Raw genomic sequence first — 14681 nt, 5'->3', positions numbered from 1 at the left:
TAATATAGTATCTTCTAGAAGTTGAGACAAGAACCCTGGGAGAAAGGGACAGAACGCTTATCATCTGTCTCCCCTGCAGTTTACAGAGGGTCAGAAAACAAATTTCAGCTCAGTTATTTCTGTGTCTCTGAATGTGATAGAACAGATCACTCGAGGTTAATAAAAGTTGCCAAAATTATTTTTTGAGATGGGAGTTTTTAAGTTGATGAATTTGTTTTATTTTTACAAAGTTCAGAGTGTATTTATTTATTTTGAGAGTCTTAACAACTTAAGATATTATTTAGGGACCTTACAGGATATGAAGGAATTGAGCTTAGCTTTTTTTTAACAAATATTTTTTCTCTCAACTCTAAGAAAGGAAAGTTCCTTGTAGTATCATGCCAGTTACAATGTTTCTTAAGCGAGTTTTAAGTGATATTAGCAATACTGGCGATCTTAGTAATTTTTAAAGTAGGTTGTTTCCTGTTCTATAAATACATAGAAAATTATTGGTTTATACAACTCTTTTCTGATAAAAGAATGAACTATCATTTCACTGCTATGTAATTAAATTTGGGTGCAGAGTACTTATAATAATTCTAGTCAATTTCATACACCTAATGTTACTACCACCTAAAAAGAATTATCTCTCAGGCTGCTTTGCCAGCTACATCTTCATTCTTGTATCTAAAAAAATCCTAATTATAATATAGGTAGGAAATGTTTTTAAAATTCCAATTATATTTCCAATCTTTTGCCATAGTGATATGTTGTCATTGAAGAAAAATATGCCAACTGCAATCTGGTTACCTCAAAACTTGACCTGACATAAAGATGATGGTATCAACAGACATTTTTAGAGCTTCATATTTTAATTCAAGTTTTTCATGTTCTATAATAAACATATAAAAATACAAGCTCCCTCTTGTGGGTAAAATTACTACCTGTGAATTTCTGTGTCACCCAAATATATGATATGACAAAATTTCACTGTTTCACTTAGTAAACACAATTGTGGTAGTCTCTTTACATTTGGGCAGATGAGAAAATTCAATTAACTGAAAAAAAAAAGTGGAGTTTGTGGTATTTTTTCTAAGTAAAATTTTTTATGGAAATACATTTTTAAAACTCCACTGACTCTATATAGACAGTCTTTATTTTACTTCAGCAGCATACTTTCCCATGTTGAAAGTTCTTTTGTTATTGTTTTGGTTGGCTTTTGTTTGTTTGCTTTTTTGAGATGGGGTCTCATTTTGGTGCCCCGGCTGAAGTGCTGGTGATGCAACCACAGCTTACTGCAGTCTCAACCTCCTGGGCTCAAGCGATCCTCTCGCTCGTCTCACCTCAGTCTCTCAAGTAGCTGGGACTACAGATGCACGCCACCATGCTTAGCTAATTTTTAAATTTTTTGTAGAGCTAGAGTCTCGGTGTTGCCCATGCTAGTCTTGAACTCCTGGGTTCAAGTACTACTTTTGCTCCAGCCTCCCAGAGTGCTGGGATTACAGGCGTGAGTCATCATACCCAGCCTGATGTTCAGAGTTTTCAATGATAATTTTTTCTCATTGTGGAATATTCTTCAATGAAGTAATGAGTAAACTAATGAAGTAATGTGGATTCTTCTCTTTGTCAACATTGTGGCATTTGAATTTCTGTGCTTCTTAACAGAAGTTCTGATTTTGGAATGGAGTAAAATGCTTCAATACCAGGCATGCTCCAGGAAGGTATAGTATGGTAATAAAACTATTCAAATACAGTAAACCTTGTGATCAAAACTGAATAATCAGTGATGATATAAAAATGAACACCAAGACATTACTCCATTTCCCTTGAACTGGACTGATAGTAGAGCGACTGAGCCAGAACCAACGCTGTGGCTCCTCCCTTGTACAGGTTCCTTGCTTTCATAAGTCTGATTCTTGGGAATCTCAACAGATTGTCAGGGCCAATTTTTGTCCAGCTTAGGAAAATTGGTAACAAAGCCAGAATTTTATTCACTCATGACAGTGGCAAGAGCACTTTCTGAAGTTGAGCTGAGCAGGGCAATCAGAGAAATACATAGCAGGGATGGAATGAAATGAAAAATAGCTGAACATTTAACAAATACTGTGTTGACCATTGCTATTATATGTTTGAATGGGCTCAAAGAAGAGACCTAAGAGGACACCTGACGATGCCTCATGAATCATTTCAAGCAACAAGAATCTACCTTAGTGTAGCCTGTCCTAAAGCATCTGCAGGATATTTACATTAAAATTGGACCACAACAACTTCTGAGTTTTTAGATTAATTGTGGTGGCTTTATAATGCCAAGATAATGCCCCTTCTTCCATAAACCATAATTTTATTACATTTATAAATGTAAATTTACATTTACATATATATTTAATGGTTTATGTATCAATTTACGTCTATAAATATACATTTCTTTTGAAAACTTTACACATCTTCTACTTTCAAGAGTCATATGTTGATATTTACTAAATAAAACAATGCACTGTTAATGGTCTACTTTTATTTTTCCAGCTTTCCTCTTGCTGATGACATGATTCCTGTTTGAATCTGTTGACAAGATTCTGAAAGCCGAACAGAGAATTCTGGCACTGCACTGGGTAGGAAAAAGGTATATTCATAAAACACATAATATACACTTTTGAAAAATTGATAACTATGCTATTTCACAAAAATGGAAGTTTATATGGTTTCTCTTATTTTTAATTTATAAGTAAAAATATATAAACATATGAATAAAAAAGTAGAGTACATAGTCTTTTATTTCAGATGACAACTGGCTTTTTAATTATAATTTTGAGACTCATTATGATGGTAATGTCTCTAAACTGGCAGATGATAGCAACATTTCTTTTCTTTTCATTTTCTTAATGAGATACACTTTTTCTGAAGTTGTGAAAGCTTTTTCCTCCACTGAAAAATGTTTTTTGGAACATTTGTTGCTACTTTTTTGTTGTTGCTTCAAAATAAATATTTGGGATTACAATGGATAGGTCACATATTTTAGAAAATTTCTATAGGCTATTAAGTATTCTGGGGTATGATTCTGTTAATACATACAAAAATGTAATATTGCTGAAGCCAGACAAATATTTTCTAATTTACTGGCAGAAACATTCCATGGGCATCTATCTGTGTGTGTATGAAATCCCTGTTTGTCTTTTCAAAAGTGTTATACTCTTGGGAACAGGCACTAAAAGTTTGACCACAGATCTAGAGCTGAAAATTGTTTTCTAATTTATTGATTGACTAGTCATCATGCGGGCAACTGCAGAAAAAGGATGAAGGGAAGGAATTCTGTTGTTCAGGAGAAGTTTGTCACCAGTAAGATTGAAAGGGAAATATCCTTTTGTTGATACCTAAAAAGAATAATGAAATAGTGTTCGTCTTGCATAATGACTTAAAGCTCATTTGTTCAGAAATCTGCTCTTACAGTATTATGACTTATGTTCCCACCGTTTCAAGATGCAAGTATATGTGTGAAAACCCTTGGAATTAATGGTAGTGGTTACCTCTTTTACAAACAAAATTGTTAAAATCCCAAATAATATTATTAAAGTACTTATAACTCAGGCTTCATATATTCACAGACAAATGAAACAATATAATATAGAAGAAAACATAGCGAATAATGGATTTTTATGCTAACAAAAGTGGAATAAATCACAACAAAATTATTCCAAACAAAAATTCTATAGGTTTACAGGCAAAAATACCAATATAAATAAAATTAAAAGGCAAGTGACAAACTGAGACTGCTACTTCTAATAAGTATGGCAAACATCAAATGTAAAGAGCAGTTATAAGAAAGACACTAATATCTTAATTTAAAATATAATGAGATATAAGAACAAGTAGTTAATAAGGAATATAACTGTAATATAAAAGCTAATAAAAGGACTGCAAAGTTATGCCTCACTTATCTAACTACAGGAAAGTAATTTGGAATATTATAACAAGAGTGTAAAGAGGCGGACATTTTCAATAATTCTGGGAAAACCTTATATTTGTTCAACTTTCCAGAAAGGAATTTGACCACTTCTGTTAACAGCCTTAAATGCTTTCAAAGCATTCTATGCAACATTCCCATGCTATTAGTTTGGAAGATATTTAGTTGCAAGTGATCCAGATCTAACATAACCATTTAAACAAGATAAAATTTTATATTTTTTTAAGTCAATTTTCATATATTTGTAAGTGGAAGAATTTGAGATAGATTTAACTGTTCAGCAGTAGAGCAGTGGCTAGATAAATTTGAACACGTTTATGTGATGGGATATTCTGCAACCAGAATGAAATGAGTATTTCATTTGATATTTAAAATTTGATATTTGATATTTAAAATTATGCATAATGCAATGTTGAATTAAAAAATCGGAGTCTACACTAAAGATATAATGTGTTTCCAAGTTTGTGGGTACATACGTACACACATGTATGCATGTATGTATCTCCACATGTGCCTATATATTACAAACACAGAAAAATTAATAGAAAAAATAATAAACACATCAAATATAATTAACTCTGGATATGGACTCATGAGATGTTTTAATTTTCTTCATAGTTTACAGGGTTTTTAAATAGTAAGTATAATTTAATATTAAAATTTGAGAAATATAAAAGGTATGGATTTTCAGAAGGTATACATAAGTTGCTAAGTGCCTCTGTTTGTTACGATACTATATATATATCTCTCTGTTCAAGGAGAGTTGAAACAGCCCAGCACCCATCCTTTTGGTTATTTTTTCCCAAAGTCGGGTTGAAATGAGGATTCCTGCTCAGTAGATCCATACAAGCACTTAGACATCTTGATCATATTGCATCCTGGCTGCCTCTTTTAGTTTAGGGCAGTTCAAGGTACCGTGCTGCAGTTCAGTGGCATTGGATAAACACATGAAGGCTTCTGGTATGCATGCCTATTTCAAAGGCACAAAGCAAAACTTGTGTGTAAGTGGAAGAAGTTGAATACTGCAGTTCTAGATTAAGTTTTTTTTTTTAAAGTATTATGTTACCTTAGAATATTAGAAGAGTGAGAATGTAACTCTAAGATGAGTGAAAAATCACAATTTGATAGGAATGTGAGAAAATATTTGTGAAAATGACAGTGAGAGCCTTTTTTTTCCCCTTTCGAAACCTAAACTGACTTAACTCTTTGAACTTGTAAGAGAAGCATGATGTTTAGGAGCATGGACCTTGGAGACAGATTGTTTGGGTCTGTCTCCTAATTATACCACTTATACCTGTTTACTGTTGGTTAGTTCCTTAACTGCTATTGCTCAGACTTCTCATGTGTCAAAGATAAATAATAATGGAAAACATACCATGCAAATAGTTACTATGTGGACACTGGTGTAACTAGTGTTTAAAGTTCATTAAGCAAAATAGACTTTAAAGCCCAAACCATTACTAGAGAGAGAGTCACTTTATAAATGATTCAAGTTTCAATTCAGTAGGAAGACAGAATAATTTTGAATCTCAATGCCCCTAATAACATCGTCTTGAAGCGTATTAAGGAATAATTGATAGAACAACAAGAGAAATAAACAACCGTATAATAGCAGTGATATTAATTCACTTGTCTTAGTAATTGATACAATAAAATAGAAAAATTGGTGAGGATTTAGTTGAATGGCAAGATTAAGAAACATGACCTTATAGATATGTGTGGAACCTTGCATACAACTGTAAAATTTACATTATTTTCAAGCACATAAGAGACAATGATAAACATTGACAATATTCTAAGTCACTGAATATCTCATTAAATTAAGCCCCAACCATTTTCCAAGAATTAAAATTGTACCAAAATGAAATTAAGCTGCAAACAAAAATAGAGCTAGGAATATAGTTTCACAATTAAAAAGAAATCATGGGCCAGGCACGGTGCCTCAAGCCTGCAATCCCAGTACTTTGGGAGGCCGAGACGGGCGGATCACGAGGTTAGGAGATCGAGACCATCCTGGCTAACACGGTGAAACCCCGTCTCTACTACAAATACAAGAAAATTAGCCAGGCGTGGTGGTGGGCACCTGTAGTCCCAGCTACTTGGGAGGCTGAGGCAGGAGAATGGCGTGAACCCGGGAGGCGGAGCTTGCAGTGAGCCGAGATCGCGCCAGTGCACTCTAGCCTGGGCGACAGAGCAAGACTCCGTCTCAAAAAAAAAAAAAAAAAAAAAAGAAATCACAATGGAAATTAGAAAGTTTTTAGACTAAACAATAATAATAGATATCCTACATATAACAATTGTAGAATGCCTATAAGAAGTGTTTACTGGGAAATTTATAACCTAAAGGAATATATTATAAAAACAAAGGGCAAAAATTAATAGGCCAGTAAATCCTCTCAAGAAGTTATAAAACAACAAAGTAAACTCAGTGTAGTAGAAGGAAGGAATTAATTAAAGTAAGAACAAAATTAACAAGGTGGAAAACAGTCATGTAACAAAGAGGACTAAGAAAGCCAAAAAACTGATTGTTGGAAAAAGTGAATAAATGTTTCAAACCTCTGATGAGACTGAGCTACAATGCAAGAAAAATGGGCAGATTACCAATATCAGTATTGAAAAAGGAGACACCACAACAGATATGTATAATGCCAAAATTTGCTGAAAAGAAATAGAGAACTTGAATAGTTCTATAACTGTAAAGGAAATTTAATTCAGTAATCAAAAATCATCCTATGAAACAAAAGCAAAAATCTTGACCAAGATGACTTTGCAGGCAAATTCAAGGAAGAAATAAGTTTAACCTTTTTTTTTCTTTCTTTCTTTTTTTTTTTTTTTTGAGACTGAGTCTCACTGGGTGGCCCAGGCTAGAGTACAGTGACCTGATCTTGACTCACTGCAACCTCTGCCTCGCAGGTTCAAGTGATTCTTGTGCCTCAGCCTCCCAAGTAGCTGGTATTATAGGCTCATGTCACCATGCTTGGCTAATTTCTTTTATACTTTTAGTAGAGATGGGGTTTTACTATGTTGGCCAGGGTGGTCTCAAATTTCTGACCTCAAGTGATTCACCTGCCTTGGCCTCCCAAAGTCTGGGATTACAGGCGTGAACCACTGCACCCAGCCGAAGTCTAATCTTACATAATTTTTTATTTTCAAAAGATAGAAGAGGTAACAATCCGAATTCATTTAATAATTATCATATAATTTTCATACCAAAGCTGATGAGAATAGTATGAAAAAGGACTTACAGGCCAATTCCTCTTGTGATTATAAGTGGAAATGTCCTCAACAGAATATTGGCAATTCAAATTTGGCAATATATAAAAATAATCATTTAATCATTTAATAAAAAATTATGGCCAAGTTGATTTATTCCAGAAATACAAGGTTTGATAATATGTAAAAAAATAAACAATTTAATACAGATTAAAACAAAGTATCATATGATCATTTCAATAAATGCAGGGCAAGCATTTAATGAAATTCAACATCTATTTCTTGTATTTAAAATTTTTTTGAAAACTAAAAGCAGGGAGGAACTTCCTTGATGTGATATAAAATACATACAGCAAAGATAAATTGTAACAGTAAAATGTTAAAGGCTTTCCTTCTGTGTTCAAGAACAAGACAAGGATATTTGCTATCACCCCTGCTATTTAGTATTTTTCTAGAAATGCTAGTCAATGCAGTAAAGAAAGATAAGGAAATAAAGTTACTAGGATTGAAAAAGAAACCACCATTGTTATTGGCACACGATATGAGTTAATAAGACAATTTTGCAAGACTGATACATATAATATAATGTACAGTGTTTCTATGTATCAGCATCGTTTTTTTCTAGTTTCTGGTAATAAGAGATGCGCAATATTTCTATGGGGAACATTGTGAAACATTATTAAGTAATATTTTCTAAGGCTGATATGAATGATGAGATGTACCATATTCAGGCATTGAAAAGATCCAGTATTGTAAAGATGTCTCTTTCTCCCTTATTGATTTATAAGTACCATGCCAACACAATAAATATGCTGTTTTTGTCTTTGTTTCTTGTTATCTGTACTCTGTGTGTGTGTGAGAGAGGGAAAGAAAGAGGGAGAAATGTCACAAGTTAATTCTAAAATGCCAAAGACAAAAGATAGTCAAGATACTCTTTATAAAGGAGCAATGTGTAGGAAGACTTGCCCTACAGATATTATTAAGCTCTGTTAATTCAGAAAGTGTGACATTCCTGCATGGATAGACAAGTAGGCAAATGAGAGACAATAGAGAACTCAGACCCTTGCAAATATGGATACTTTATTTCTAATAAGGGCAGTCCTTTAAAGTAGTAGAGAAATAAATTTTCAATACGTGGATACTGAGAAAATTGATTTTCTATGTAAAAAATAAGACTGGATCTCTACTTCACATCACACAGAAAAATCAACTTTAGTTAGCCCAAACCTAAGTGTGAGGGACAGAACAATATTGAGAGACTCTAAGATTATAACCTGGGAATATGACTTAGGAGTAGAGAAGGGTTCTTTAAGCCATAAAAGCACACAACACATTTTCTCCTTGTTGTTTATCAGAAAACACCATAAAAAGAGTGAAAAACGGGACCTAGAGTAATAGAATAAATTTCCAAAACATCATTGACGAGGTTGGTATTCAGAATTGATTTTTTAAAAACTACAAGTCATTGATAAAGTTCACACAATCCAGTAGAAAAAGGCAAAAGAAGAAATCCAAATGGACAATAATTTGATAATGTTCAATATATGAAATAATGTCTAAGACATGAAAAAATCCTTAATCTCAGTAGTAGCCAGGAGATACAACATAAACTCATAATGAGATTCCACTACCCATGCCTCAGAGTAGAGAAAAGTAAAATGTCTAGCAGTTCAAAGCACTGACAAGGTTGGAGAGCAACAGCAACACTCATCTAGGGCTTTTTGGGATGTAAGTTGGAACAACTACTCTTAGATACAGTACCTAGTAAAGTTGAAGTTTGTAGCCCTTGCTTAAGCAATAGCAACTCTATTATTCCTAGAGATAAATATCCTAGAGAAATATGTGCATATATGTGTCAGAAGACGTCTACAAGATGGGTTACAGGAGAGATAATTGTATTTGCCAAAAATCTGGAAATAGCTGTAATCAGCAAGTTGGAAAATTATAGAACAATTGTACAATGACATGTGAAGTATTGAAAATGGAAGAATCTTAGTGCTGTAATTAATATTAGCTGGAAAAATCAAGACACAACAGAAAACACACAGGATGATTCCAGCAAACTAAATTATATCATTTAGGAATGCACTGTAGATAGGAAGACTAAAGAAAAGCAAGAAATACCAGTGTAGAGTGCTGATATCTAGGAATGAGGAAAGAGGTTGAGGTCAGGGTGGAGAATTTGTGTCCAGGAACACTTCTAACTCAAGAGAGAGTGCCAGTAATGACCTGTGTGGTGCTTCCATGGGCATGTGCTTTATTACTATGTGTTAAACTGAACATATTTTCTATATATATCTCATGATAGATAAATGTTAATAGAGCAAATAATTGATAGATTTTATTAATTTTTTAAGTGGTGTTTTATGCTTTAAGTGGGAGAAATATCCTGGCAAATAGTGTAAATTAAATGGAGACATCTTTCAAAATTAAGTAAAATAATTGAAGATCTTATAAAGAGTTCCCCACATTAGGCTGGGCATGGTGGCTTACACCTGTAATCCCAGCACTTTGGGAGGCTGATGCAGGTGGATCACGAGATCAGGAGTTCAACACCAGCCTGGCCAAGATGGTGAAACCCCATCTCTACTAAAAATATACAAAAATTAGCGAGGCATGGTGGTGGGTGCCTGTCATCCCAGCCACTTGGGAGGCTGAGGCAGAGAACTGCTTGAACCCGGGAGGTGGAGGTTGCAGTGAGCCGAGATCTCGCCACTGCACTCCAGCCTGGACGACAAAGCGAGACTCCATCTCAGAAAAAGAAAAAGAGTTCCCAACATTAGAAATGAAGAAAAATAGCATAGTAAAATGAGCATTTATTGTGTCCAGTATTCTGGAAAAGAATACCAGGCTGGGCATGGCGGCTCATGCCAGTAATTCCAGCATTTTGGGAGAGCGAGGCAGGAAGATGCCTTGAGCTCAGGAGTTTGAGATCAGCCTGGGTGACACAGGAAGACCTTGTCTCTTAAAAAAAAAAAAAAAAAATTGCATGGTGGTAGATGCCTGTATTCTCAGCTACTCTGGAGGCTGAGTCAGTAGAATACCTTTAGCCCAGGAGTTCAAGGCTGCAGTGAGTCGTGTTCATGCCAGCTGGGTCACAAAGCAAGACCTTGTCTCAAAAATAATAATAATAATAATAATAATAATAATAATAATAATAAAAATAAAGAAATGTGATAAACGATAGTAGGCATAGAAGGGTATTAGACTGAATGGAATAAAAATGTTTTGAGAACTCTAAAGTTACAGATGTTTACATATATTTTGAGTACCTCTCTGTGTTAAAAATCCTTTCCAACAAATCAATAATAGTCACAAAAATGCTTAGTTGATCACCAGATTATATCCTGGATTGACCAAAACCAACACAACAAAATAAGAAACTTCACATAGGTATTATAAATCCAAGAGTTTATGAAGTTAAATTGAGGATAATGATTAGTTATACCATTGGTGTCAGTATATTTTTGTTTTGCTTATCTCTTTCTGTGTTAACATTCTTTTAAAATGTCACTGCATTTATAGTTATTTGCTTTAACCATTTAGCCACTTAATAATTTGTGATCCTAAGTGGTTGTCATTTGTACACGCCTTTTGGTCACCTTTCTCTTTTACTTGCAAATAAGCAAGCTCTTTGCTTTAACTATTTATCAAATCCAATCACTTTTTTCCTCAGTCACCCTAATCTACAAAGTAAAACACTTTATTGCTTGAAAAAGGAAAATAATCCCAATATACTGTAAATTGTCAAGTGAGTTCTATATAATTAAAGATTACCCTGCAATATACAATTTTTAAGGCATTTATCCCGACAGGGTTCACTGGCCTTTGAGAATGAGCCACTTTGTTGACAAATCTATCATCTAAATTGTGCAACATTAATGAGAACTCTGAACAGCACACTCTTACATTTTAATGGGGATGGCAGTTAAAAAATATGCACACACCAAAACAAAATACTGAATATGACTGAAATTGATTTTTAAAAGGTCTGCCACCTGTAGATAAAAATGTGCGTTACTCTGAACACATAATAATTAACAAGAATGAAAGACCTTGGCCAAATCTGATGACCCTCTGAAATAAAAATCCTGGTTGTTACTTTAATAAAGAAGGCACATATTTTAGGTTGCACAAATAAAGGCTCCTGAGGCTACATACCTGGTCACCTAATTGTTCCTGCTTTACAATTTCATCCCCATTTCTCTTGTAACGTATGGTAGAATTGATTCCTGAAAGTAGTCTTTGGATGTACATCCTTTGTTTCTTAATAATTCATTATATGATCATATATCTTCTGAAAGGTATAACATTTCTGTTGTAGTCTATTTCTATTTCTCATTGTCTTTCAGAACCTTTATAAATCATTGTAAATTGTCTCTTATTGTACACCTAAATCTCTTGAGTAAGACTCCTTTTTCTAATATACTTTCAGCTTAGTCTTACCAAGATAATGAAACATTTTCGGTAAAACACCATGCAAAGCAGGCTAAAGGAATACCCTTATAATTTTTTTCTTAACACAACATTATTTGTTTAAATGCCTGATTATACTTGATTGTCTTCGTGCTCTACATACAAATACTTTATCTGAATAAGTTAGCATAAAATTATTAGATGTATTTTCTGGGTGTTTCAAGTGTATGTACATATAATTCACTGGGAGAGTTTTACTAGCACACTTTTGAATTACAGAGTTAATTTCAAAAGGTACATCAATTTAAGTAACATAATGCCATCTCAGTAGAAATGCTCCATTTTCCTGATCTTGGAACTAGATATTGCTACTTGAGTAGCCAATAGTGATCCACTTGACGCAGCCCTCAGACTGTAGCCTCGCAGAATATAATGGTCGTATGTACAGTTTTTTTGGCTGTGGCTTTTCAGTTTCCTCTTTGATTAAAAATATGTGCGAATCTCTCAAAAGTTATGGGACAATTTGAGTTTGATTACTTTTTAAAAGTCAGTTGACAAAATCTGCTCCTTAAAAATATAACAACAATTGCTTAAGCATCATTCTGTTGTCCAGCAATTATTTGTAATGAAGAGGATTTTTACTTCCAAATAAAATAATACATGAACTTTTGACTAAAAGCCTTTAACATAATATATGTGAGCAAGCAATTGCTTATTTTTTGTGTTTCTTTAGAAAGACAAAGAAGTTGTTCTAACAGGAATAATTTAAGTAAAAATCATGAAGCAAACTGTTTTCGTAGTACTTTCTGCAAAGTTAGATTACAGAAATTCTAGATTATACATCTTCTCAGTGGAAGTGTTGCCCGCAGTCACATTCTGTAAATGCAAATATATTTTGCACACATAAGTGACGCTGAAGTGCTGAGATTAATTGTTAAATGAATATAAAAATATTCCCTAATCCATAATTACAAATTGTGTTTTGTATTTTCTTTCTTTTTTTTTTTTTTTTTTGAGACGGAGTCTTGCTCTGTAGCCCGGGCTGGACTGCAGTGGCCGGATCTCAGCTCACTGCAAGCTCCGCCTCCCGGGTTTACGCCATTCTCCTGCCTCAGCCTCCTGAGTAGCTGGGACTACAGGCGCCCGCCACCTCGCCCGGCTAGTTTTTTGTATTTTTAGTAGAGACGGGGTTTCACCGTGTTAGCCAGGATGGTCTCGATCTCCTGACCTCGTGATCCGCCCGTCTCGGCCTCCCAAAGTGCTGGGATTACAGGCTTGAGCCACCGCGCCCAGCCTGTGTTTTGTATTTTCTTACGTAATGCTCATATCTGTGCATCTTTTAGATAATTTGTGAAGAGTAACTTACATTTTATGAGTCATTGGTGTTTTATGATAGTCTATGATATAACAAAATATAAACATGATGTTTGGACTATAATTGGGGAATATAACTCCCCTCATAACATGGTAAGGTTTTTGTTTGTTTGCTTTCTTTTCTTTTGTTTTCTTTTTGAGACAGGGTCTTGCTCTGTTGCCCAGGCTGGAGTGCAGTGATGTCATCTTGGCTCACTGCAACCTTGACCTCCTTGACTCAAGTGTTCCTCCCACCTCAGCCTCCTGAGTAGCACAAGTGTTATCCTAGGCATCTCAAATCTTTGTTACAGAAATGGTTTCAAGGCAGATGTGTATTTAGAAAAAAGTTACAATTTTATACTATTACCAATATGAATTCTAGAAGGATTAGAGATTTAAATTCTTATCAAAAGAAACCATAAAAATACTAAGAGACAGTGTTGGTGAATAGAAGTAGGAGGAGGATTGAAAGTCCTTTTAAAGCATTACACCAAAGGCAATAATCACCAAAGAAAAATTGTGATAGGTTTGATCACATAAATGAAAAAGCTTCTTTGCATCTTAAATGATAAGACTGACAGACAAATGGAAATCTAAGATATATATTTGCAGTACCGTAGGTGGAAAAACATAAATTACCATTTTTGTTAAAACTGGTCAACTATTGGCATTTTCCTATGTTCAAACGATGCAATTAGGATATCATTTAAACTGCTTACAAATTAATAGAAACAAATAATAGAAATGATTAATAAGAGGAGGAAGTCAAATGAAGAATAAACATAAAATGTTCGATTTCTATAAATCATTAAGTAATTCAACTTAAATTGAGATCATAGTTCATTTAGCAAATCGGTGAAGATTAAAAATGCCACAGTAACCAATGCTGAAGAAATTGCGGTGAGATGAAACCTTTCACTTTCTGTGTCCAGTTGTGTCAGTTTTGTTACTACACCATAACCATTTCACACAGTGCACATTAAAAGTCTGTTAATGTTGATGCTTATGCTTCTAGCAGTTTGCCATATATATATCATATATGTGCGTGTATGTAGTTATATATTTATATTTAGTTATACATATATGCATAATGATAGCTAAAAGGATGTAGTGTTAATAGTAACACAAAACTGAAAACAACCTGTTTATTAAAAATGGGCCCTGGGCCAGGCACGGTGGTTCAGCCTGTAATTCTAGCACTTTGAGAGACTGAGGCAGATGGATCACTTGAGTCCAGGAGTTCGAGACCAGTCTGGGCAATATGGTGAAACCCCATCTCCACCAAGCAAACAAACAAACAAAAAAACCACACACAAAAATCAGCCAGCATGATGGCGTGCACCTGTAGTCCCAGCTCCTCGGGAGGTCAAGACTGCAGTGAGCCATGGTCCTGCCACTGCACTCCAGCCTGGATGACAGAAAGCAGCCCTGTCTCAAGAAAAATAAGACTCTGGTTAGGTAAATTGTGGTGGTCGTGTATGATGCAATATTAATTTTATTGAAAAATAATTTTATAATGACATGAGAAAACACATCAGGGTCATAGTAAATATTCAAGAAGTATTGGTTGAACGAGTACATATGTCCACATGCATGCATAGAACAAGAGTGTATAGATAACACTAAAATGCTTTACCTACACTATAGGATTATAGCTGATTTCAAAATTTATTCTTTTCGATTGTATGTTTCAGCTACTTTTCTTTAATGAACATATATTACTTTCATTTTAAGAAAAATGCACATCACTTTTAAACCATAA

At 34.3% G+C, this 14681-nt stretch overlaps 1 protein-coding gene across 2 annotated transcripts in view; it reads left to right on the top strand.

Annotated features, from left to right (window-relative positions):
• SOX5 (SRY-box transcription factor 5) overlaps positions 1 to 14681 on the top strand; it is a 1032593-nt gene that overhangs the window by 279464 nt on the left and 738448 nt on the right. For both annotated transcript variants that reach the window (XM_073020544.1, XM_073020543.1), the window contains exon 4: positions 2503 to 2599. The gene's annotated coding sequence lies outside the window, so the exon portion shown is untranslated. The remainder of the gene's footprint in view (positions 1 to 2502; positions 2600 to 14681) is intronic.

The sequence above is a fragment of the Chlorocebus sabaeus genome, chromosome 11, assembly GCF_047675955.1.
Source record: "Chlorocebus sabaeus isolate Y175 chromosome 11, mChlSab1.0.hap1, whole genome shotgun sequence".
NCBI classification, from domain to species: domain Eukaryota; kingdom Metazoa; phylum Chordata; class Mammalia; order Primates; family Cercopithecidae; genus Chlorocebus; species Chlorocebus sabaeus.
This window is presented reverse-complemented; position numbering and strand designations above follow the sequence as displayed.